Genomic DNA, 27,158 nt, shown 5'->3' with positions numbered 1-27,158 from the left:
ATATTCCTAGCCTACATGCCTATAACTATACACACTAAGGCTTTCATTGTAATCAGGAACCCTGTGCAACTGGGGTTTTGATTGCATGGAGTGCCTACATGTACCTAGGTGTACATGTTTTGTGTCCTCTTTTTGACCTACTGAAGGTACTGATGTTTGGCGAGTGGCGCATATGACAGACACTGGGGCTGCTCACATGCCCCACTAGCCGTCTGCATGGTTAATCTCAGTGCTTTTTTCTGGGGGGGGGGGGAACGCATACCACTAAACATTTTGTGAATCCAAGTTTGGCTTCATTGAGGGGCAGTCTTTCAATATGAGTAGGAAAACGGGAGTACCCCTAAACATTTTTTTTCAGAAAAAAAAGCACTGGTTAGTCTACAGAAAGAAGTGGCTTGTGAATAGGCCTTTCTGTTACCCATGAACTGAAGCTCACTTGTTTCCAACAGGCCACAATTACAATTACCACAGCTTGTCAAATTGTGATGGCCTGGGAATCCGATTCAGAGGCTGAACCGGAGGAACCCCAGCCTGCACAGGAGTCCCCGCCTCCAGGGCCGGCTGAACTGGGGCAGGGCCTTGGATCTGAAGCACCTGCACCTGTGCCGGATCCTCAGGAGCAGGCACCAGGTGAATCCTCTCTGGCTCCGGAGGTGATTGAAGACACAGTGCCTACAGGTGCGCCTCTCCCAGCCCTGTCAGGGGAAGGTGAGTCTCCCCCTGGGTCCAGTAACCCTCCAGCCTCTCCTGAGCTGCAGAGGCTCAGGGCAGAGAGGCGGAGGGAACTGGTTTCTCCCAGGAGGAGTGCTCGCCTTGAGGCCAGGAGAGGCAGATCTCCTGGGGGCCGGGACCGCCCCTGGCCTCAGAGAAGATAAAGGCGAGTCAGCCCGGTCCCAGGTTGCGGGAGCAACGTCGTTGAAGAGCTGTTTCGGCCAGCACCCTGTCCTGTTCCTCGAGAGTTCCTATCCTTGCCCTGCTCCTCGCCCTGGACCCCGCTTCGCCCGTGGAGGACCGTCTGCTGACCCTCGACTCAGGTCCTGGACCTCGCCCCATGGTAACCTCCCCCTGGGACCAGCACACAAATTCAGTTAAATCAACAAGCTTTGGATGTGGCTGTGTTGGAGGAGGAGAGAGGAGGGCGTGCACACAAGCCTGAGATTTGCCTAAACTTATTCTCACCACAATAAACCATGGTTTATTGTGATGCCAGAGGCATGTTTTACATGCACAGAGCTGCTGTAGTCTTGAGAAAGCAGGCACATTTCTGCTCCCCCTTCTCATAAATTTATTGCAGGCCATTTTAAGAACATGGGGAAAAGGCAGTTGATGCCTCGCTCTTCAGAGCAATGTAGCTGCTTTTGTGTCTCTCTCTTGCTTTGTCACAGATGCATGCCTTCAGTCCCTCGTCTTCCCTGCTTTACTGCACTTCACATGGACCCCATTGCCTTCTATCCACTTCTCTTTGCTGCCCTTAGTAGCAACCTGCCTGGTAGGCTTCCCTGACCCCTTCTCCCCCGACAAGCAGTCCCCTTTCATTTCCAATTTAACATTTGACCTCTTGCAGCAACTTTGTAACCCACTTCAGTGGTTGAAGGTGATGAGTTTTGTACTGCAAAACTATACATGCACATGCTTTTATATAGTTCTGCTTTCCTGCATAAGCTAATGTTTTACGTTTTTAGCTTGTTCTCTGCTCTGGAAAAAAATATACATGCCACACTAATATTGCGAATCTTAGTTTTGTTACTTTTGGTAGGCTGTGTAGTCCAATTCATTCCTAGACTAATTGCTAAAAGTGGTTCTAATTCCTACTAAAATCAATGAAAAGGCTCTGTATCACTTAAAAGGAAATTGGATCTAGCCCACAGAGACAGAAAATGAATACTGTGCCATTTATTTGTGGAAACTAATTTCTTTGCATTGAGAAGCCTAGGTGGCAGAAGTAGTTTTTTAAAAATGGAAAATAATTCCAACTAGGGAGAGACGCTATTTCATTTGAGAAATGCTCAGTTGGCCCTTTGATTTGGTCAACAAAGTGTGTTCAGTTTCTACTTCTTAAATACAAATTTGCTTCAGTCCTGCATAACTGTCCCCTTCCACCTACCTCCCCTTCCCCCCCCCATTAACCATTAATACAGGGGTCAGCAAGGTTTGCCTCCCCTGGGCCGGTTCACTCCTGCAGAGATCCCTTCGTGGGCCAGATCACACGCATGCAAGAGCACGCGCAGCTGTGATTTCCGGCGTCTGAGCATGCGCAGACACGATTGCTGACACCACGGAAGCGAGTTTAGCGCAGCAGGCGGGGACTCGCCAAGAAGGCAGCTTAGTTTGGGGGAAGCTCGGGGGCCAGTTAAATGACCCCCATGGGCCACTTGTGGCCTATGGGCCTTAGGTTGCGTTCCCCTGCTTTAATATCAGAATGGAAGTGAATCAGAGAGAATGAAGTTTTATTCTTTGTTTTACTCTCTGTGACTGAACTGCCAAAATATTCTCGGGGGAACAGGGGACGGGACACACACTAATTCTCATGGTGCACAACTGAATTTATTTTTAAAGCCCTTTTTGCCAAACCTTCACTTTTAACAGTGGCCAGGAAAACTTTGCTCATTGTGGTAAGCAATGTGGTGGATCTCCAGAAACAGCTGGGAATTGGATCTCACAACCAGCAAAGATTCTTGGTCTTCCCCTCAGCCATTTGGGAGGAACCCAACTTCTTCCTCCCTCCATTAACTTGTTTTGGACAAGAGCAATCTCTCCATTAACTTGCATAGGAATGGCAGGAAATAACAGGTTTGCATCCCCAGCAATGGTGGGAGGGGAATCTAATGCCCTCCCACTACAAGGGGCCTTGAGGTAACAGATTTCTTGCTTCAGGGGCGAGATTCCCTTTCAGCTATTTCTGGAAATCTTGTCTTCTTTGTCTTCACAGGTGTGCATGTGTGCAGGCGATTAAGAAAATGATGGCATCTCAAACACCACCTAGTTCCCACAATGCACGGTGTAGGCATTGCAGTACACATGACTTAAGACCCTCCCTGTTTTTCGTTCACTTAAGAGTGACTTGTAGCATAGCATGGTGTTATAAACAATGGAGATACAGCCAGGCATTTCCTGCAGTGTTCCCCATAAGTGGCAATTGTGTTTGCCCCCCCCAAATACCAGTACAGCGATGTTTCACAAAAGAAAGGGACTTCAGTATAGCTTGCACCCATTGCAGCTGGAGACACCAATTCTAAACATATCCATGAATCATCACACTTTCCTTGCCAACACCCCCTATAAATGAAACTGAAGCTTTTCATTTGTGGCTGGTGAGTCTCTCTGATGTGATAGTTGTTAATTCTTGTAATTTGTTCTTACTATTTTTGGTGCTTACAAATCTCAGAGAAAACTAATTTCACATTCTGATAGCCCAGATCATCTGGGATAGCTTTTAAGGTCAGAAATATTAATTACCATAATTCTGGCTTGCCGAACCTGCCTAATGTGAGGATAATATCATTTAAAAATGCTATCACTCCTAAAGAAAAATAATAATAATCCAATTAGACATATGCTTCGCTACATCTTCAAAGCCTTACAATTTGAATATTAAAGCTCCTCTTTAAGCCTGCTTATGTTAAAATGGCCGTGGGATTATTCTCAGTAGCAAAGAATTCTGTTCCATTCTTAAAGCTTGCTGCCCCAATTCAGAGATACTCATATTGAGCAGCAGCTGCATTCATTGTACAGCACACCTGTCAAACAGCTGGAGAGTGCTGTGAGTTCTGGCAGACCAATCATTCATTTGAAGGAATGTACACTCATAATAGTCTATTTACATATCACATTTCCCACACTTGCCATTTATAGTGCTATAGTTGCTGTTGGATCCAAAGTTTTTAAAAGTAAATTTGCACCTTGGGGTCACATAGCTGTTGTTAGAGTGTATGTGTGGAGTGGGGTGGGTGGGTTTCCTTTCCACACTAGTTATGGATTGTGCCTAAATTGAGAAAAGGTCTCTGGTTGTAGTCACATTACTTTTAGTCACATTACTTGGGAGCCAGTGTGGTGTAGTGGTTAAGAGCGGTAGTCTCCTAATCTGGGGAACCGGGTTCGCGTCTCCGCTCCTCCGCATGCAGCTGCTAGGTGACCTTGGGCCAGTCACACTTCTGTGAAGTCTCTCAGCCCCACTCACCTCACAGAGTGTTTGTTGTGGGGGAGAAAGGGAAAGGAGAATGTTAGCCGCTTTGAGACTCCTGAAGGGGAGTGAAAGGCGGGATATCAAATCCAAACTCTTCTTCTCTCTTCTTTTGTACCCACAGGTTCCTTCAGCCAGTAAATGCCAGTTTATGTGAACAGGGGTAGCCCTTTTGTGGCTTAAAATAAAAATAAAAATTAATGCCTAGTATTCCAGAATCTTGTGGCTATATTTATTGTTGTTTAGTCGTTTAGTCGTGTCCGACTCTTCGTGACCCCATGGACCAGAGCACGCCAGGCATTCCTGTCTTCCACTGCCTCCCGCAGTTTGGTCAGACTCATGTTTGTAGCTTCAAGAACACTGTCCAACCATCTCGTCCTCTGTCGTCCCCTTCTCCTTGTGCCCTCTATCTTTCCCAGCATCAGGGACTTTTCCAGGGAGTCTTCTCTTCTCATGAGGTGGCCAAAGTATTGGAGCCTCAGCTTCACGATCTGTCCTTCCAGTGAGCACTCAGGGCTGATTTCCTTAAGAATGGAGAGGTTTGATCTTCTTGCAGTCCATGGGACTCTCAAGAGTCTCCTCCAGCACCATAATTCAAAAGCATCAATTCTTCGGCGATTAGCCTTCTTTATGGTCCAGCTTTCACTTCCATACATCACTACTGGGAAAACCATAGCTTTTACTATACGGACCTTTGTCGGCAAGGTGATGTCTCTACTTTTCAAGATGCTGTCTAGGTTTGTCATTGCTTTTCTCCCAAGAAGAATAGGGACTACTTGTCTGCCTGAGCTATGTCAAACCTGGTTATTGTGATGAAATGTTATCTGCAGCTAATGATTGTTTCCACATGTTCATTGACTCTGTACCATCATCCCAACCTAATATATTTTTCCTCTGAACATAACTCAGCTTGGACCAGTCGGAGGAAATTGGTGCAAAACAGACGTCCCCCCAAACCATGCCCACCAGCCACCAACCCCTCCACACAGCAAGCAAAATGCTGCTTGTGCAGAAATGAGAACACTGTGGATCTTTCACAGAAGGTTTTTTCTTTTAAAGAATACATTATTCTGGAATACTAGCTGACCATGGATGACATCATGTGGCAGCATGCCAACACCCCCACCCCAAAGAAAACCCAGTGATATACCACAAAAAAGGCAAGTGCAGAAAGGCCCTGTATCTGTGATCAAAATGGTTCACATAAAAACAGCAGTCCAATGATAGATAGCAAATATATTAACACTACAGCATAACACTGAAGATAAATAAGTACGTCAACATAGGTGAGCATAGGTCAAGGTCTAATACTGTTCTGTTCAAAATGGCTTCATTTGTTTTTATAATTGTAACTGTTTTAACCATTATTCTAGCATTATGGTTGTAATCTGCAAGAATAAAGGGCAAGTAAGAAATCTTATTAGTAAACAAATAAATTATCTTTCACATCCAAAGTCAAGGACGTTAGGACCTAGCAAGACTCCCAACCAAATCTTTCACGCCTCAACCCCAAAGACCGGAAAGTCGCCTCAGAGCTCTTCTAGATTCAGCTCCCCTTTGAACACTCTCGGGGTGGAAGATGAAGCAAGGCAGGTGGAAACATTCACCTCCCAGTTCACAAACAACAGGCCTGTAACCATGAACCTTCACAGTTTGTAATACAAATCTTAATAATAATACCCTGGAAATGTTATGCAGTTCATAATTAATAGCCAGGGATACTTGAGGGATAGTTATTTGTGAAATCATCTGATCTGCATCTCCCAGACTAATGTGGGGATTAGAACGCAAGTTATCCTTCAGATATGCAAGTCTATGAATTTTGTGACACTGTCCTGGGATCCCAAAATGTACCAAGATGCACCCCCCCCCAAAAAAGAGAGAAAAGCATACAATACATTGAGAATTGTGCAATTTGAGAAAAAGATACCATTTTAAATTGTGTGTTTTATGAGAAAATATTGTGAGAATTTTTCCTATTCAGTTCTGTGAATCGGGAGGGGGGGGAGTTATAGATTTTTCTGATTTCCTATTATAGTGAACAAGAGTGAACCAATGTTTCATTTTAAATGGATTGAATATGCTCCGAAACAATCAGTAAAACCAGAAAGACCCAGAGTGACTCCAAAAAACAGAGCAGGTTGCTTTTCAAAGCTACAGATAAAATTTAAATCTGTTTAGGGTACACACTCTTCATGTTTATTGTATGCAAGAGATATTATTTAGCTTACTTTTACATTAGAGATGGATTCATCTTTTGATCTATCTATAATGTCTTGATCAGACTTGAAAATTGCTCATTAATTTAACAGAACAAATTCTGTAAAAAAAAAAAGTAGTAGTATGGAGCAGAATGTAAAGCAGAAGATTTTGCCAGTAGGGAAGAAAGAAGGAAAAAGAAAACATCTGGCAGTTAGGTACATGTTCATCAATAAGTCTAACCTACATCCTTGCCTCAAGGAATAGTGTTGAATTTAATTGCCCCAACCCAATATGGTGTCTACAGCAGGTCAAGTGAAGAATTTATTAGAATATGTACTGAGCCAACCTGAGAAAGAAATGGAAGGGACTTTAAGCTGAATATATATATATTTGCATACTCCCAAACTCAATACATTCCAATCATTGGAAATTCAGAAGAAGACCTCAAAGTCACAATATGCGTTTACAATATTTATTTTAAGAGTCTTCTAGGTTATAGCCATGGCTGTTCCTCTGCTCACAAAAGGCTTTTTGATTCAGTGGAGGCACCCATAAGTGGAATGAAGAGGATATTTTTGCTAATTCACCTTTTCCCACTTCCACCAGTGCAACCTTTCGTAATGCTCCAAACAGCCGACATGGATATAAAGCATGTTAGGGATTGAATGAGCAAAAATGGCTTTGCATTCAAACAGTTCCCTGTTCCATACCTGGCATCTCCAGGTTAGGCAGAAAAGGATTCCCAACTAAAACTTTGAAGAACACCTGCCAGTCAATGTAGACACCACTGAGACTAATGATCCAACTCGATATAAGGCTGTTTCCATTGTACCACTGGATACAACCTTTGCACTCTTTGCAGCTCACAAGAATAAAACAAAATGCAAGGCACAATGAAGAAATAAAATGAAACATGATAAATAGGAACTGAGCAGGAAGAGCAATCTCTCTCTTGTGCATTTTGGATTTTTCAAGGGACATTCACCAAGAGCTTTTGTAGGCACCAGAGGAGCTCCCGGCAGGCACATTGGTGCCTGGGGGCACCACATTGTTAACCCAATTTACTAAATATCATGCATGAATAGTGCTTTCAAGAGAGTTGGGGAAATAATCAGAAATTTAGTTAAGAGATTGCAGGAGTACAGATGTCATCGGACTAGAACGAAGTGCATGCAACTTGTCCTAATAATGGGCCCTAGAAGAGCACAGTTCAGAAAGATGCAGAATGGATCATTTAATGCTTGCATATAACATTGGCAAAAAAATAATGTAACTCACGCCAGTTAGTGAGGAAGTGAATGCTTCCAAATTAAAACAGCCTGTGGACTTTTAACTTTATATTAATGGAAGTCATAACACTGAGTTCTTTTTCCCTATATGAAGTTGCAATCCTCTCTGAGCCTCTCTTGCCTGCTAAGCACTATCAGTGCATAAAAGAAGTTGAAAGAGAGGGTTCTGTGGTGTGGATGAGCATTTTGGCCAATGTGAGTTTCACAGTCAATTGAAGGTAGAATGGACTTTTGAGCTTTATGCCTGAAAATGACCTGTGTGTACAGCTCACCCAGGTAAATCAAAGCAAACCTGTAAATCAACAACAAACCGTGCTAAGATCAGACCGAGGATTTTGTTATACAACCATGCAAAAACGAGTTATTGAAAAATGGATTACAAGACCAAAAGAGCCTGGATCAAATTAGCTCCTTGGGGATAGGGGTAGAAAAAGCTATAATCCCTCCACATTACTAAATACAGATCTACTTGAGACATGAAAACATTCTCTTATTTCTGTCTAATTCCTAGTACTTCCAAGGATTAAATGAAAGAAAGAAAATATACTTGAATGTTTGTGCATGCATGCATACTCCAGCATACATCATTCACCAACATTACTCCAGTGCTGCCACCCCACCTCCATTTGTGAATGTGAATTGTGGGTCCATTTGTGCTTGTGCATGCATTTGCACCTGTGCGACACCTGTTAGGGTATGTTCAGATTACTGCTTATTCTGCATCCAGCTGGAAGTTTTTAGTGTGTGTTGTGTTTCTACTATTTTTTGCTGGGAGCTGCCCAGAATGGCTAGGGCAACTCAGTCAGATGGGCAGAATATAAATAATAATATATTATTATTAGTGATCTGAAGTAGGCTTGAAGGGAAAAAAACATACACACATCAAACAACAGAAATTGTCAACAAATGACAGGATTGATATGGATTGTGGCTAACACCATGTGAATGCAGCTTCAAAAATTAGCACTGGAGCAAGCAGTAAAGTGAACACAACCATAGCATCAAGAGATGACAAAATAGTCTAGTGTTTATTTCACATTTCAGTTTTCCAGATGTCAGCTCTAAGGAAATGTTGGATGGAGATGATCTAATTCCACATCACAAATCAGCAAAAAAAAATTAAAAATGCATGAACAAATTGTTTGGACTTCAGAGGAGACTTTATTAAAGTGATTATTTTCCTCAGTGGTTTCCCTTCCAAAGTATTAATGGTGCTATAAATATTAGATGCTCCATATGAAAGATGTTTTCCCAGATGGAGACACCTTTTGTTTTGTGAACACACACACACACACACACACACACGATATGCAGAGTATGGCATGCAATTCGACAAAGCGGGTTACATAAAACCTCATCAACAAAACTGATGCTGGGCTCTGGAAATCAGAACCAATCCACACTGGATAACAGTAAAGTCATCAAAAGATTGCTTTTCAGTGTCAAATTCACATGGTGAATATTTATTATGGGTATGTCCCACTTACCAAGTGACTGCTGCTATCTATAGTCATCTTGGTCCACTTCTATGTATCATCATCATCATCATCATCATCATCATCATCATCATTTATTTGTACCCCTCCCATCTGGCTGGGTTTCCCCAGCCACTCTGAGCGGCTTCCAACAAAGATGAAAGATATCAGAACTGCTTACTAATCTGAAGATGGCATCATATTCTCTGTTAGCCAATGATAGCACCCTCTCAACCCTCCTTCACTCTGGTAGACCCTTGCAGATGCTTGGTGTATTTAACAGGTCCTAGAACAGTGACAAATAAGCTTGTCAATTCCAAATTCTCTCTGTTTCTCATTTTTCCTAGTCTTGAATTCAGTTCTCCACATTTCCACACCGTTTTGCAAATTTCAAATCACAAATATTCATCAGCAGTTTAGTGCACACTTCTCCTAATATAAATAGTACAGTGCATTCTTGCATGCAGCAGAGCCTGAAATACACATTCCTGCAAGCAAATTTTCCCCAACATCATGCACTTTTTGTATGTTGCTTTCACTAATGTGCACATTTTGGATACACTTGTCCTTGTATACGTATTTCACTACGCATTATTTCACTGGAAAATAGCACTGTAAAATTCTTAGCAATGTGAATATGGAAATATAGTTGCATTTCAGTTTGCATTTTGTTTCAGGAAGAATGAATTAGTTAGGAACACTTTAAAATGTGAACCAAACTGAATCCTTCCTTCCCCCTCCTTTCCATTCCCACCCACAAAAAGTAGCCTAGTTCCTGCTTCATTCTTGAAGATCAGCAGATGAGGCTCCAGTCAAAATGAAAGATTGCTGACGGAATAAACAAAGCATCCTAGGTGACTTTCAATCACCTTCTATCTTGATTTCAGTGGCATGCGTGATCATTATATACTAAATAAAATTTGAGCTGAGTTTCCAATATGAAAGTGAGATAACAATGGAGTTGCAGTGCTCAGATTTCTCCACCAAATTTAGTTATTGTTTCATGAGGAACAAATAGCACCACTATCCATTTCTCACACTATTCTAAACTGTGATGGGCCATTAAGGTGATTTAAACTTAGCAGACTTTTAAGGGCCATCATATTTAACAATATCTACCCGCACTATCCCGTCCTTTTTATTTTTATTATTTCTCTTCTTTAGAAAACAAGGACAACGTCTGAGGAGTCCGGTGAACTTATTTTAATTTATTACATCATTAAATGTTGAAATATACGAAATTAAACTAGACTTTGGGAGCTAGACTTCCATGTCTTTTTCTGCTCCACAAGTCCTGCTGTACTGAAGTGATGAGGTTAAGAGGGAAGGACACCATTTCAGGGTTCACAAGGTGGGGAGAAAAAGAGGTTTTAGTCTGTGAATATGTATGTGTGGCATAAAGGAAGCTTCCCAGCATGCTCTTGGATAAATGGAGGGAGAAGAGCCGATACTTTTCCTACTTTGCAATATGAAGTATAACCCTATGTGGTTTGTAACACAGAGTAATGGTGAATAGGAATTCACTTCCCCCTCAAGTGTTCCCAGAGATACTCTCTCTGGACAAAATACCCCAAGACATGTTGGGGTTTGAGGCAAACATGATGCACTCCCCTCCATGTACTGAAGCTAACCAGACTTGTAGCTGAAATTTTGAATTCAACTCTACAGTGTCCTCTGCTGTACCTGAGGGCAGCAGACTAGCTAATGGGGTAGCAGGGGAACCTGAATGACACACAACACTGCATTGCTGTTGCCCACCTCCCAGCACCTGCCACTCAAGGCAACTGCCTGGTCTCTGGAGCCCATTGGGTCAAAGAAGTTCAAGTCAATTGCTAACATGTGCTTTGGGAAAATTAGCTTGAGCAGATGGTGTTATTGGGGCAGTGGGTGGGACATATTTTCTTGGCCCATTCCATTCTGGATTCAGGCCTGGTTGGGGGCTAAAGACAACTCTGGTGACTCTGGTAGATGAATTCCAGTAACTGGATGATGGTGGTGGGGACCGTGTTCTTGTTCTGGAAGTCTCCTTGGCTTTCAGTACCACTGGCCATGGATTGCCTTGGAGACCTATGTTATAGTAGTTCCAATCCTTCTTGAGGGTCAACTGCACAATGTGGTGCTGAGAGAGTCCTGTTTGATGCCTAGGCCTTGGGGAAATCATGTCTCCTGTGCTATTTAACATCAACGGGAACCTTTTGGGAGAGGTCATTGGAGGATTTGGAGTGTGTCTCATCAGTATGTTGATGACACACAATTCTCTTTCATTTTCATCGGATTCCAGAAAAAGTTCTGAATCAGTGCTTGGAGGTGGTAATGCACTAACAAACTAAAGGTTAATTCAGATAAGAGAATAGTGTTCCTGATCAATCTTCTCCTTTTAAAATTCTATTTTAAAATGCAACTGACAAATCTAAGAAAATTGTGAGGAGAAAAATACATATAATTTAATGACTAGAGCCGTTTTCTTATCCTACAAGTTTTCTTTTAAACAGTTGTATTACTCATAAAGGCAAATTTTAGGAGGAACTATTGATAGACTCATAGAACTGAAAGTTGGAAGGGACCCTGGGGGTTTTCTAGCCCAACGTCCTGCAGTGTAGACATCTCAACTAAAGCATCCATGATATATGGCCATCCGACCTCTGCAAGGAAGGAGAGTCCATCTTCCAAGGAAGTACATGTTAGAATTCCTGCTCCATGATTGCAGTCATAGGATTGTTATTTTTCACATGACAGTGTATGTTTTGACTCCACAGAGTGACGGAGTGACGGAGACAGGATGTTTGTGTTACTGTGTTCCTTGAAGTGGGACTATTGTCCTTTGTTCTTTCTCTTTGCTGTCTGATGCTAGAGAGAGAGGGAGCCATGTTGCAGTGCTCTGTGTGTGTTTATATGTAAATAAAGTAGATTAGCCAAAATGCTGAGTTGCTGAGGTCTGTCATGCAAGCTGTAAAGACACTGCGGATCCCTAAGTGTGCCGGTGTCTGTTGGCATTGGTCGCTGTGATGTTTGGGCTGAAGCTCCCGAACGATCGACTAAGAGGGAGAGAACATGCCAGTTGGGCATGTGTCTGTGCCAGGGTCCTACTTGAGCGTAGGATGAGCTCTTGACTGTACATTCCACTATCAGACACCCTTCACCAGCAGAAAGTTCCTGATGTTGAGTTGGGATCTCCTTTCTTGTAACTTAAATACACTGAGCCCTACCCTCTGGAGCAGGAGAAAGCAAACTTGCTGCATCTTCCATGTGATAGCCCTTTAGATATCTGAAGACAGCTTTCTATGTTCCTATTTGACAAAGTAGCTCAGTGGTGGATAATTCTGTCTTGCATGCAGGGAGTCCTGGGTTTGATCTCTGATGGTATCCTCAGGCAGGGCTGGGAGAAGACTTCGTCCCTGTCTGAAACCCTGGAGAACCACTGCTGTCACTCAGCGTCAACAACATTGAGTTGGTAGGGACTTGAGCAGCCTATACACATTTTCTGTAAAATGAAGCTGATTGCTGAGTCTGGCCAAGCTGTGTGGGAGAAGCTTGGTTCAGAGGCTTCTCACACTGCACGTAGATTGACAGCTTTCCGAAAAGGAGTAAATTCTCTCCATTTATAAGGGCTTAAATACATGAATGAGGATGACAATTTGAAAGCCATGTTGAAAGTAACTTTTAAAAATCCCTTTCGTGGGCATGAAGGATAATTTGCATTGGAAATGCATCTTATTTGCAGGCTAAGTAAGGAATAAAATTTGAAAAGGATTTCAAGACAGATGTTTCCTTTTAATTCTTGTAAATGAATATATCATGCAAGCCTGATATATACCAGGCAGGTGGAGGGTATGACTGTTTCTCATCTACACTAAATCCTCTCCCAACCTTGAATATGATTTCTGAAACTATTAAATATTTCCAGATGAAAAAGGGAGGGTGGGTTAGTGGCTGAAGGGGAAGATGGCTTCATATTTAATTTCATGTTACATTATAGCAGCTTTCCATATCTCTAGAATTTAGATAGGGTCAGACTACAGAGTAGTGGCACCCGCCTGGTGGAACGCCCTCCCATCAGATGTCAAGGAGATAAATAACTGTACAACTTGTGGAAGACATCTGAAGGCAGCCCTGGATAGGTAAGTTTGTAATGTTTGATGTTTTGTTATGCTTTTATTTCTGTTGGAAGCTACCCAGTCAGATGGGCAGGGTATTATTGCTGCTGCTGCTGCTGCTGCGGTTGTTAGCCAGGTGCTATACATCTGCAACCTATAAAGGTATGATTAGGGATGGGCAGTTCCAGATGTTGTTTGATTCCCAGCATCTGTGACCATAGGCTGTGCTGAGTGGGGGTTGAAGGAATTTAGAAGTCTATTAAATATGGAGGGACACAGGTTCCCCATTCTGGCTATAAATGAGTTAATGCCAACATGCCAACTATTGTCTATTGTATTCAGAGTTGAATAAATTACATACAAGTTCCAGTGACATACAAACTTCATGGGGTGGCAGTGTAGCACAGGACGTTTACTGTGGTGGTCCCCAAATAGTTGAATGCCCACCTCTCTGAGGTGCATCCCTCTTATTGCATTTTGGTGTTAGGTCAAGGCACCTTTATACCCAGGCCTTTGGGAAGTGGAATATGTTACATGGTTTAATCATATTGAGTTGCGTGTAACCTCTGCTGGGATCACATGGTGAAGACTGGGCTGTACATGCCTATGCATAAATAAATTTGTCTTAACAGATTTGAGTTAGCGCCTTTCATTATTTCATAGTAAAGATGCATTATGTTGCTTAGTTATTTAAATTGTTTTAGGCTAATGATCAAAAGCTACCTTGAGGGGCATACTGGGGGGAAAGTCACAAACAAACACGCACATACAATCCTCGGGAAGTAGGTTTCATTATTGAGGCAATAATGTTTTTGTCAGGATTAAGAAATATGGCAGTGTTAGCCTTACATTTATATAAATTGCACACCTGCCCAAATTGTGTCATATTCACCCAGGAGAGTGAGTTATAAATTGCAGTAAAATAAAGGAACTTAGTCTGACAGACAAAGGGGGCACATCCAGAGACAATCCAGGCTGTCTAGGTCCCTGAGGCGGTAATTCTAAGTGGTAGCCTTCCCTGGTGGTAAAAAATAGAGCAAGCCAAGTAATTGACATTTTGCTGCTCTTCAGTGGCACCCCAAATCTGCCGCCTGAAGTGAATAACCTCACTCTGCTTAATGACTGAGCTGGCCCTGTGTACACACATGACAGAACAAATTTTCCAGATATTCAACTGTGTTTTTCACTACATCATTATGCTCCCTTGCTGGAGAACTTGGATCTACACCTTTGAACAAGAGAAAGTTGTTTTTTCAGCTGAGCACTCTGATTAGTGCATTGTGTTCTGTGAGATGAAGACTGAGAGAGAGAAAAAACAAATAACCCCAAATTAGCAAGGCTCTGATACAATGATAAATTATATAATACAGAGCTGTAAAGTTTACCAGCAATTGTGACTGTGCCCCAGCTGAGAAACATCCCCTTTATCAGAGCTTGCCACATAAGGCCTCATTTAAATATCTATGCATAATTTGACATCTGAAAGGTTTCTGCCAGCTGCTAACACATTTTTTCTGTTCCTTCAAGGATTCAGACAGTTTATCTTCATAGGACTTGGGAAGAAGTTAGGGAAGATGTTATTTCTCTCTTCTCCTGATACTCTTGTAATTATCGCAGGGTGATGTAGCACAGAACCTGCCATTTAAGCCTTCACTCAGCACTTGCTCAGACACTATAAAACACAGTCCTTTAAGACTGGTTGAGCTTCCACAGATGTGTTATTATTATGGGCTGTTTAGCCTCTTAATCACCATGAAATTAGAAGCAGCATCTTCAGATTGTTCTAATGCACAGTTTGGAGTGAAGAGGGAATGACAATTTGTGGATTCCACCTTCCCACTTAGGGTTGTTTTATTTTGAATATTATGTAATTTAATGTTTCTTACGAATGATAAAAGGGGCAGTAAACCAGGTTGGCCTTTGAGTCACTTCGCAATTGATGATCATGTGGCTTGCAGATGTGTGTCTTTTGATCTTCTGCCTTTTGCCTTGTTGTCTTTTCCAGCAGAAAACAAAATGTCCGCTGTTGCTCTACTTGAGTTTCTATGTTGTTATGAACTCATTTGCTTTCCATTCAGCAATAAAGTCCTACTCCAGTGTTTGACTTAATGTGTGTGGGATAAAAAGGGAGTATCAAGTACGTTTCCCCCACTTGTGTTGGATTCATCTTCCTGCATCGAGGGGGAGAGTCAGAATGGAGATTCTGCCCAGGTCTCCTTGTGATTTGGGGCCCTGTATGGTCAGGGAACCTGATTTCAGGGAAAATTCTAAGCACAATGAGCCAAACTTGCTTAGAACCCCCTTCATGCCTTTGCTCTCAACTGACGACACATTTGGGGATGTTGGGGGCTCCTACTGCTACTGAGATGCTGTAAAGAAGCCCAGCCAACCTGATTTTCTATCTATCTCAGATGTCTGGGTTAACAATTCACAGTCTGTCTTCAGTGATTTACAAGCATTGCTCAAAGTAATATATCCAATCTTTCATCATCTTAAGATAATATTCATAGATCCGATACGTGCTTCTCATTGTCAGCCTTGATGATTTCATTGCAATTCCTGACCAGAAAGGCTTCTCTCCCCCCCCCCCCGTTAAGCCATCTGTCATGAAGCCAGGAAGGAAAATTTTAAGATGGATTTAATATTTATGAATGTGGCATAAGTTTCTCCTGTGCATCTTTGTCAAGTATTTGTGAACTTAATTAATGCCCTGTTGTTTTCTCTTTCCTTTAGCCCATTTTCTTGACTGATCTATTTTAAAAGTATTTTCAGAGGCCTTACAAGCTCATCTGTAATTTCTGGCTGTGATCTGTATTTGTCATCTATATTCAGCAGTCATTTCTCCCCAACCAAATCACCTTTCATTCTTCACAGTCTATCTATCCAATTTATCAACACACACATTTTCGTGCCATTCAAGCTGATCTTCCTGAAGCCATAACTTTTGTTTTGTTTTGTTTTGGTGGTAACTAGTTTGCCACTTTGATTTAAAAAATTACTGTTTGTCAAATTTAATCACAGGGCTATCATTTGATTGAGTGCCCTAGCAACATTTTCTTTTCCTTCACTGATCTCGCCTCCCTCTTCGGTTAAAGCATTGAGGAGAAGAATATTTGACTGATGCATGTAGATACCATTAACCAAACTGATTATTTCTATGTCAGTTTGAAAATGTCCAGCAATATTTCTTTAAAGGCTTATATAGTTATATATCATCTTATTGTATAACCCCATCACTTGCAGCGGTGCCATCAACTTTCAGTCTTGCTGCTGGCAACAAGGACAGAATAGGATGCTGGGTGTTGAAGCTGGATAGACCCCATTAGGAGTACAGGCTGAATGGACTTTCATCAGGAATTACAAGCCGTTCCTATTGAGATTTGGTGATGAGGGGCAGGGGAATGAAATGAGGAATCTTCAACAGGGGGTAGGGAAACAGTTTATTGTGTTAAACCCAGTGGCTTGGATCATAGGTATGCCTTCCATAAACAGAAGGTCTTTTTCTGCATACAGAAGACTGTTCAGTGTAGCAGAGAAGAAGAAGAGTTTGGATTTGATATCCCGCTTTATCACTACCCGAAGGAGTCTCAAAGCGGCTAACATTCTCCTTTCCCTTCCTCCCCCAGAACAAACACTCTGTGAGGTGAGTGGGGCTGAGCTTCAAAGAAGTGTGACTGGCCCAAGGTCACCCAGCAGCTGCATGTGGAGGAGCGGAGACGTGAACCCGGTGAGATTAGGTGCTCACCAGATCTACTGCTCTTAACCACTATACCACACTGGCTCTCCACAGAGGATTCTCCTGATGAACGGGGAGGCAATTTTGAAAATTCCACTCCCCCTAGTGCCTCCTACCACTGTCATAGAGGGTCCCCAAACCCTCAGGGACGAGAACTCTATATACCCAAAAGCAATCTTTCTGATTTCTCTGAGAAATGATAAGGGTGCTGGTACATGGGGCTGTCTCTGAAGATGCTTCAGAAACTTCAGCTGGTGCAGAATTCAAGGCAGTTTGAGCATATCAGACCAATCCTGGCCCAACTGCACTGGCTGCCAATTACTGTCCAGGCCAAATTGAAAGTGCTGGTTTGGACCTATAAAACCTTTAAAAGCTCAGGAGTGCAATACTTCAAGGACCATGTGAACTCACCCTGACCCACTTGTAATGCATTCTACAGCTGAAGTTCTGTATTTCTACTGTGGGCCTTGAATGCAGTGTACTTAAGCATAACCTGATTCTTCCCTTCTGACTAACATTTTGCTACTTGTCACCCACTTTCCTGAATAAAGAAAGACAAGGTAGAAGATTTGCCAGAAAGATCAAAAGCCACACCTCAGCTTATTCCAGCTTAAAATTCTCTCTCTCTATTCTCCTTGAACTCCCCGGCACATTTATATCAATGAGTATGCATGCTCCAGATCCACAGAGCTGATACTAGGCTCCTTATTCAGGAAAAAAGTACCCTTCCTCAGAGATGGTGCCAACACTTTAAAGTGCACTAAGCCATAGAACATGGCTGCAGCCACTTCACCTACAAGAGGTCTCTTAACCTGCCTTCCTCAACTACCTGCAGTAGTCCGCAGGACTCTAATGCTGCTCTGCAGCTTCTGGGGTGGGACACTAAGTAAGAAAGCCAGAGAAGGAATGGTGGGAGGCTCAGCAGATTTACCTTCACTCAACGCACACAAACGGATAATATGCACTGTCTGTAAAAAAGGACTTGGCAACCCTAATTGCCCCTGTAACAGGGATGGGGAACCAGTGGGCCTCCAGGTAATGCTGGGTTACAACTCCCACAATCCCTGACCATTGGCCATACTGACTGGGGCTGATGGGAGATGGAGCCCAACAACATCTGGAAAGCCACAGGTTTCCCATCCTTGCCCTGTAACAAAATGACCCCACCAGGACATAGGGATTGAAGTTCTAGTAAACTGAAGTATGTGAGTTGTGCGGTTATAACACTTTATCCAGGAGGCCATGCAAGCCTTTTGGAGGATGGGTTGCAAATCAAATGAATAAAACCCAAATTTTATCCTTTTTTCTTTCTTTCTTTGCCCCGGTATATATATTTTAAAACAACAACAACTTTATTTTAATGTTTGGACAGGAAACTGATTTGGAGTTCCATGATTTTGTCAGGGAGGTTATCTAGGTGTTTATCTGCTTTCATCAATACGAAAGGTCTTGTTTTGTTCTCTTTTGACGTGAAAATAGAAGCCACAAGGCTCTGGGGGGAAAGAGACTCAGACTTAATTATATGCCCTTTTCACCCTTGCATCTGGATCCTATTAGCTTGAAAGCAGTTGGGGATTTCTGTGCAATCTTGACCCTCCTACAAACATGCTCTTGACCAAACTGATAACTATCCTCAATTATAGGCTATCCAAGTGTTGAAAGGTATATATTTCTTCTACCGGATACCCTTGAATTAACTTCACAGTTATACAAGATGTCCTTGTGATTCCTGGAAGCTTCTAATCAGATCTTGGGTTCTTTTTTTCTTTTTCTTTTTAATACTTGGCAGCAGTGCCTGAAGGGGGACTAAAAAGCTAGTGGGATGGTTTTGAAGGAAATGAAATGTTTGTCTGTGTGTGCCATAAGTGGGGTAGGCAATCCAGATGCAGTTAAGCCTGCCAAAAAAGAAATGGGAAGAGTGAGTGCCATCCCACTTGGAGCACTGCACCTCTGACCTAGACCTGATTCCAGGACTCCTCTGACCACACCATTGCTTGAGAAGATGTTTCTTGGCCAAACTAGCTCAATGCCAAAAACACATCCTTTGCTTATAGAAAGTCCTGAATTCAATTCTCTGGCATCTTCCAGTTAGGCTGTAAAACCTATGTAAAACCTTGGAGAACCACTATTAGTTAGTTTAGATATTGTTGTTAATTTATTAACTGATAGAGATTGTACCATATTAAAGAGTTTAAAATGTTAAGAAATGTTAATAAAAATATGTAGATTCTGATGGCACAAGATTTAGTCACTCACTTTTAGAGGGTTATTTTATTTTTTTGTGTCATTTTTATTATGACTAGGAACCTCAAAAGCTGGGACTGGCCTCTCTGAGAGGTCTGATCAGCCTCTTCTGATCAGCAGAACATTTGGAAAGTATGATATTCCAGAAAACCTGCAAAATTACTGGGGGGACGGGACACTAAGTCATGTCTGGTACTCATGTAGTGGCTGCTATCTGATGCCAAGATGAAGTTCACAAATGTTATCTCCAAGAGAACTAGCTGCAGCCCACATCTTGCTTATCTTATCAAAGCAGTGACTACTAGAACTGGCTTCATATCTTGTTCAGAAGTGCATCATTGTACTATCAGCAAGAGATAAGATCTGGGCGATTTCCAAGAGCTGTAAATTGGGAAGTTTAGAAAAACAATATCATTAAGAAGGTAAAACTCTAAGACTGCAAGGACACACATACTACTTTCAAATAGATTAAGAACACCAAGTACACAAAACCCAGTGGAGTGAAGATACAATAGGAACTATTTCTTCTTCTTCTTCTTCTTCTTCTTCTTCTTCTTCTTCTTCTTCTTCTTCTTCTTCTTCTTCTTCCAGCTATTTTTTTCTTTTAATATTTCACCTACCCCCATAGTCACTGTGTGGTTTAAAAAAAATATATGATACATTTCATTACAGGTGTGTAAATAATTTTTTAACAAGATGTGGTCCCATCACAGTGTGATTTATATATGATATAACTCCAAAGATCCACTTGGAGGGGAATAAATCTCACACATTAACCTGATCTTTTGCACTAGACAGCAAAATATACTTTCAGAGAAAAGTACTTTAAAGAAAACCCTGCATTCTTGAAATGCATCATTTCCCATTTATATTATTATTTAGTTTTCCCATTGATTGATTTCTTTTAGGATTGTTCCACCTCTTTATAGTGGCATCTTTTTACAAGCCCAAAAGAATTTTGAATAAAAGTCAATGAAAGTTTTAAAACACAGAAACATATAATGCTACCAATTATACCAAATCAGACCATTGGTTCATCTGCCTCAGTATTGTTGACACTGTCCCACAATGGCTCTCCAAGGTTTCAGACAGGAGTTTTCCCCAGTCTTACCTGCAGACACCAAGGATTAAATCTGGGAGCTTTTGCATGCAAAGCACATGCTCTTTCATTGAGTTTTTGCTCTTCCCACTTTGTTCTATCTTATTTATGAATTTCAAGATCAGGATGTGGGCCAAATTAGACATGGCAATAAATGTGTGACTACTGCCAAACACAATGGCTGTGTGTTCAGATTATAACCTGAATTTCAGGGAACTAAAGGACAACCAGGGGCGTAGCATGGGGGATCTGCCGGGGGGGCAATCACCCTGGGCTCATTTTCCTGGGGGAGGCCAGCTACTCATGCCACCCTCCCCAAGCCAGACCTATGCCATTTTGCAAGGCTGGGATCTGATCAGATGGCAGCCTTGCAAAGCATCTGGGGGGTGCACGAGAAGGACACCATGCACCCCTTGATTGCAGCCTTGCCCGAGAGGCTGGGATCAAGGGGTGCATGACTGTTGCATTCTTCTCACGCTGCCCTCCTTGAGCCGCTTTGCAAGGCTGGGATCTGATCAGCTGGTTTCCCCATAGCGGCTAACAACGTATGGCCTTTTGAATTATGTGCAGCAAATCCTTGGTTGATTCCAACCACCTACACCAAATACCAGATCCTAACCGATCCACTGTTGACCAGAACAAATGTGGAGCCACATAGTACCTCACACAACGAATCCACCTGTTATTTCACCTTCCTCCGTCTTTCACTTCTTCATCTCTTTTAATTATGTTAATATAATGGTCTTTTTGACAATGAATCTTCATTCATAATCTTGAATGTATAATCATGTTAATTTTCAAAGTTGTATTTTTTTATTTTTTTAAAACTATTAATGTGTCTACTGAAGTAATCCAAACTGAATTATGTTTCAGGGAAAATGCTTGGTACATTAAATGCCCCTTACAGGCATTAATGAAACCAGTTGACAACCCAATTGCACGTATTTAGCAACACATTGTCTAGGACAGTTAAACCTGTGGTGAATTATCCATGAATTATCCAAGCTAGACCTTATCCTATAAAATTAAATCTGCCCTTTGCCATATACAGGCTTTACGGGGAATTGTCACCTAAAATCAATTATTTCTATGCTACTGTAGATATTTCAAAATCATTTTAGTGTGAGTTGAATAATTGTCCTACAGGAAAGGACTGAGGAGGTGCTAATAAGATAGAGAGTGAGTGGGAAGGGAGAGGGAGAGAAGAATGTAACACTGTTCCTACAGTAGTAGGCTTCAGACCACATGGCATTTGTTTGTGGAATACTTTCCACACTGACTTGGCTTCCAGTGTATCCTTAACCATGAGGTATGGGGGTTGCCGTATATTACAGTGGATTCTGGGAAGTATTCCAGGATTCATACTGAGCTTTCATGTTGTCCAGGCTTGTTGGGTCATTATGAAGGGAGGAGGAATCCATTTAAAACAGATTTATACAGGTTCCACCTCACTCAAGGTTTGCCCACATCAAACCGCTGTCCACACCATGCATAATCTTAACCACAGGGAATTTGATTCAGCGATGTGTTGCAATGCAAGTTCCGGTGATCAGCCACACACAGAACCAGGCAAGCCCAATCATCTGGACTTGCACAGCACCACACAAGTTTCTTTGACCCAGCCATGGATGCCATATATGATGTCAGTTGTAAAGCAGCTGGGCCAAAATATACTCAGGCCAAATGCAGAAGGCCTAATTAGGACCAGAGGCCAGAGGTTCAGCACCCTTGATCCAAGCCTATGTCACGTCTCTCCCCATTCACCTCATTTTTTGAAATCAAAAAGCTTCAAGTGCTGTAGCCTTTCCTTGTATGGGAGTTCCCCAAACTCCTTGATGATGTTGGCTAACCTTTTCTGAAACTTCTCCAGCTCTACATTATACTTTTTTGAGGTGAGGCAACCAGAACTGTAGATAGTCTTTCAGGTTTCTTCAACATCAGCTCTTGTGATTACAGCATTAAGGGCTGAAAGAAAATATTGCTTTATGCTCTCAATCTGGCAATAAAAACATGTTTTCCCCATTTGATTCAAACTCTTAATATACTGTGATACTTTCTCCTCACATCTCTGCCCCTTTTCCCTCTTTTACCATTAATTTCACATTTAGGATGCACCCTGTTAAAATTTGATCAAACCTATTATGAAGTGTGAGGAACAAATATTTGAATTAGAGTCAGAGGTGAGGAAAGTGGCAGAAGCGACAGAAGAAAAATAGGGACGAGTGCATTAGTATTGGAAGCACACAGCTAATTTGGAATTGAATTTAAATGAATTCCAAAATCGCAGTTTGGTAGGCATTTTATTATTGGGATGTCTTATCTGGGTATGTAAGTAAAAGTCATACAAGGCCTTCAACTGCAGCTTGGCATGCTGCAAGGATAGGAAATCATTCACTTGTGGCACTTGTAATGAGTGATGGACACATGTCCCAATCCTCACTCCAAAAGGGGATTGATTTTTTTAGGCATGCTTCTTGTAAGAATGCACATAATATTTGTGGACACCATATAATGTTTCTAGAGTAGAGGCAGGGGTAACAATGGAGAGCAAGCCTTTCAGCTCCCCAGCAAAGCATTCATTCCATCAAGGAGCAAATTGGGACTGCAATTCCCAGAATCCCCCAGTCGGAACACGACACTATTCATGTCAGTTTCCATTGGACAGAAGGCAGGTGGGAATGGATTTTTGTTGGAGAGCTGAGTCCCCCCTTTGCCTTGACAGAGGAACGTTCTAAGGGTCTTCAGAAGGAGGACAAGAAGAAGTGGCAGAGGTGGAGATAAATGCCAAACCAACTCTGCTCTGCTCAATTTGCCGTTCCCCATAAGAAGCCTTTCCAGTTTCTTTGAACTTGGAGTCTTTCACAGGGATGTAACATGGCATTATATTTGTGATGACTAGCAAATGGAACCTTTGTTTGCCACAACCTGATGAATATTGGCTTGTGGTAACACACAAGCAGGCTTTTTCATTGGTGACACTCATGTTGTGGAATGTCCTCCCTGTTCACATACAAGAGGTCTTGTTGGTGATGGCATTCTGATGGTTCTTGAAGCCACACCTGCTTAGGCAAGTGTTCCCCTGAATTTGAACTTTTTTTATTCTTCTCTGAGTGGGAAGCATTGAAATGGCAGCCTAATAACCCACTGGCCCAGCACTAGAAACCAGTGTATTGGCAGGGAGTGGGAGCAATTTATTGCCTACGGATTGGAATCTTCTTTTCATCAGCTTTCCAACCATCAGAATGCAGACTTCTCAGGCGTACAAACAGAATGAGAGGTCACTCAGTTCACTTCCTTTGGCAGAAGCAATCTTTGGATGCCCTGTATGATTAGTTGCCTCTTGCACTAGTGCACAAGAGCCGACTTTTTCCTTAGGGGAGATTTTTGGATCCCAGAGTCAGTAAATCAAATCTGGGGTGTGAGGAAGAAATCTTTATGTGTGGTGGGAAAAGGCAAGATTGAAAAGCTCATCTTCGATTTGTCTTTCTTAGACTTTCTCCTGGAAGCCTGTTTTGGCCCATCTGCTACTTAGGTAAAGGACTGTCATCTCAGTTTTCATAATGCCTAACTTTTAACAGTTAAATTTTAATCTGTTGCTAAAAACATATAATATTATTTAGTTTTGCACAACAGTGAGTTCATCAGTTCTTGTATTCCATAGCATATAACTTATAATAGTATATGAAACATAAATATTCTAGATCCAAAAAGGGGAGGAAAGAGGAGAACAGGTTGTTCACGGATATCTACATAGCATAACAGCATGCCTAAATTCAACTTTCTCTTATACACACACTTTGGAACACTAAGGTCAGTAAGTGCAGTGTATAGATAATTTTGAAATTTGCATATGTTCACCTAATATTTCTCATGTCACCTAGCCTAACCTTTTTTAATTTAATAGAAATGCAGAGTCGTTTTACTAATAAAATATGTGGGTTCCTTCATGTAAATTTACATTCACATCCCATTCGGCTTGTGTTAATTAAGCACACATTGTGGGAAGCACTGTGAAGCCTGGTAATATGAACTCTAAGCACAATTTAAACACTGATGATTTGAATAAATGGCATCCTATAAATATTGCTCATATATCTTCTTAGTGCTGTAGAGCAATGAATTCTTCTGAGAGGAAGCAACATTGCTTTTATTACCAGCTAAGTGTTCTCTTAGCTTTTTACTTTCTTGGGCTCCATGATCACTGCAGATGGTGACAGCAGCCACGAAATTAAAAGACGCCTGCTTCTTGGGAGAAGGGCAATGACAGGCCTAGACAGCATCTTGAGAAGTAGAGACGTCACCTTGCCAACAAAGGTCCGTATAGTTAAAGCCATGGTTTTCCCAGTAGTGATGTATGGAAGTGAGAGCTGGACCATAAAGAAGGCTGATCGCCGAAGAATTGATGCTTTTGAATTATGGTGCTGGAGAAGACTCTTGAGAGTCCCATGGACTGCAAGAAGATCAAACGCATCCATTCTTAATGAAATCAGCCCTGAGTGCTCACTGGAAGGACAGATCGTGAAGCTGAGGCTCCAGTACTTTGGCCACCTCATGAGAAGAGAAGACTCCCTGGAGAAGACACTGATGCTGGGAAAGATGGAGGGCACAAGGAGAAGGGGGCGACAGAGGATGAGATGGTTGGATAGTGTTCTCGAAGCCACAAACATGAGTCTGACCAAACTGCGGGAGGTAGTGGAGGACAGAGGTGCCTGGCGTGCTCTGGTCCATGGGGTCACGAAGAGTCGGACACGACTAAACGACTAAACAACAACAACAACAACAAGTGTTCTCTTCATTTGCATAAAGCATGTATACACATACATTTTTTTCTGTCTGCATCTATAAAAGCATGAATGTGTAATCTCAAGGCAGTTTCAAAAAGTGGTTTCATTACTCAGGAAGAAAAGCAGGTGGGGCCTCCGACAGATCATTGCTCCTCACTGAACGAGCTGTGTTGGTACAGCATCGGCATCATCATGGCATGATTCTCAAATTGCTGTGGAATGCAAACCTGGGGCACATACCAACTAAGTCATGGAGTAGACTCATTGAAATCTAGGGACTTAAATTAATCATGCCTGTTGATCTCTTGTGAGTTTGCCTAGCAGTGTAATGCAAACCCAAGATCCATGAGTTTGGAACAGACAGATCTTGGGCTGTCCTGGCTATAACTTGGAGCTCAGCTCTGGCTATGCTGGTGTAACTCCCTCATCCTAATCTCAGCCAGGAATATACAAGTCCCCTCAAGTCACTTTGCTGGTTTAGCCAGGGATGATCCAGTAGAACATAAGCAGGTGGAATTTACACCAGTGTTAGTCCCCACAAAGGGGCATTCTGGCCGACCTTCTGATCGGCAAGTCCTAGGCTCTGTGGTTTAACCCACAGCGCCACCCGCGTCCCTAGGGGTAACTTATATCAACTTAAGTTAAGCAGGGTGTAAGCTATTTGGTCTTACCTTTGCTATTTGGATTCAACCGCAGACGTGCTGGTTCTATTCTGCCAAATCATTTTGCAAGAATCTAGCCAGCTCTTGCCTTTTAGCGTTTTTAGACAATGAGTGAAATCACAGCAGCTGTGAGTGACATTTAGAGGAGCAGCAAGCCACAGAGGTTTTTAACTGTCCTGCAGGACGAAGCAGCGGCAGTGAGAACAGAGAGTGACCTGCTCCTGTATTATTGAGTGGCCTTTTACTGTTCCTTGGTAATGCAAGCACAGCAAGGCAGTGCTGGCTTTAGCCTTACTGTGAGTCCCTTCCCAAGCCATTAATGACACCCCCAAGGAGTCCATGTTTGCTGGAACAGCAAAGCAGCCAGAAAACTGATCAGTGTAATAAAAGCAGGTCTGATGAATCCCCTTACCATTTCTATTTGCATTGCTGGCTTAGCTTTGTGGATCTGGGGTTGAATTACTGGGAGAAATTCACCAGCTCACTCTTCCAATCGTTCCATAAGCACAAGCATATCAGCTTGCCCAATGGAACAATCTCCCCTCTCGTCCCCACCACGTGATGTTCTGGGGGTTCCCCAGACCCCCCAGAATTGATTTGGGGGTGAGCATAGGGTACATGTGGGGGAAGAGAGCAGGCAGGTCCTGTTGTGCTAGTGGGATTCATTGTGCTTGCTCCCACAACTGCATCTGCTTAGTTGAATCTGACCCATTGTTTCTTGCAAGACTTCAAAAGGGCCCTAGGGGGAATGCCATACTCTTCCAACACTTTCAGAAAATGCTCAGGCACAGAACTGTAAGAGATGACAATTCCATGCCTATGGGGCAGCACTCAAGAAGTCTGCTGCTTTCCAGCCTGTGAAATAGTCAAGAGTGTGTCCTGTCTGTGTTTTCAAGTTTGTGTTTATTATCCCACTACGCCTCCCATACTTGAAAATACAAGAGACAAGGAAATTCATTCATCCCTCTTTTAAGTAGCTGGAGGAGGAAGAGAGGGTAAAAACTAGTAGTAGTAGTAGTAGTAGTAATAATAATAATAATAATAATAATAATAATAATAATAATAATGCATTTATTTAGTGTCTTATAAGAATCTCATAGTGATTTACATTAATGCAACTGAAATACTATCACCTATCTATATCTATCTATCTATCCATCTATCTATCTATCTATCTATCTATCTATCATCTATCTAATCTATCTATATCTATCTATCTATCATCTATTTATCTATCATCTATCTATCATCTATCTATTATACATTATACATATGAGACAGCTGGATAAAGCAACATCCAGTCCTTTTCCTGAATGTAAATGCTTGAATAGGCTCCGTATCGAAGTAGCTGCTTTTTTGCAAATGATATATAAATACTGAGAGCAGCAATATA

This window comes from Podarcis raffonei, chromosome 3, assembly GCF_027172205.1.
Source record: "Podarcis raffonei isolate rPodRaf1 chromosome 3, rPodRaf1.pri, whole genome shotgun sequence".
NCBI classification, from domain to species: Eukaryota; Metazoa; Chordata; class Lepidosauria; order Squamata; family Lacertidae; genus Podarcis; species Podarcis raffonei.
This window is presented reverse-complemented; position numbering follows the sequence as displayed.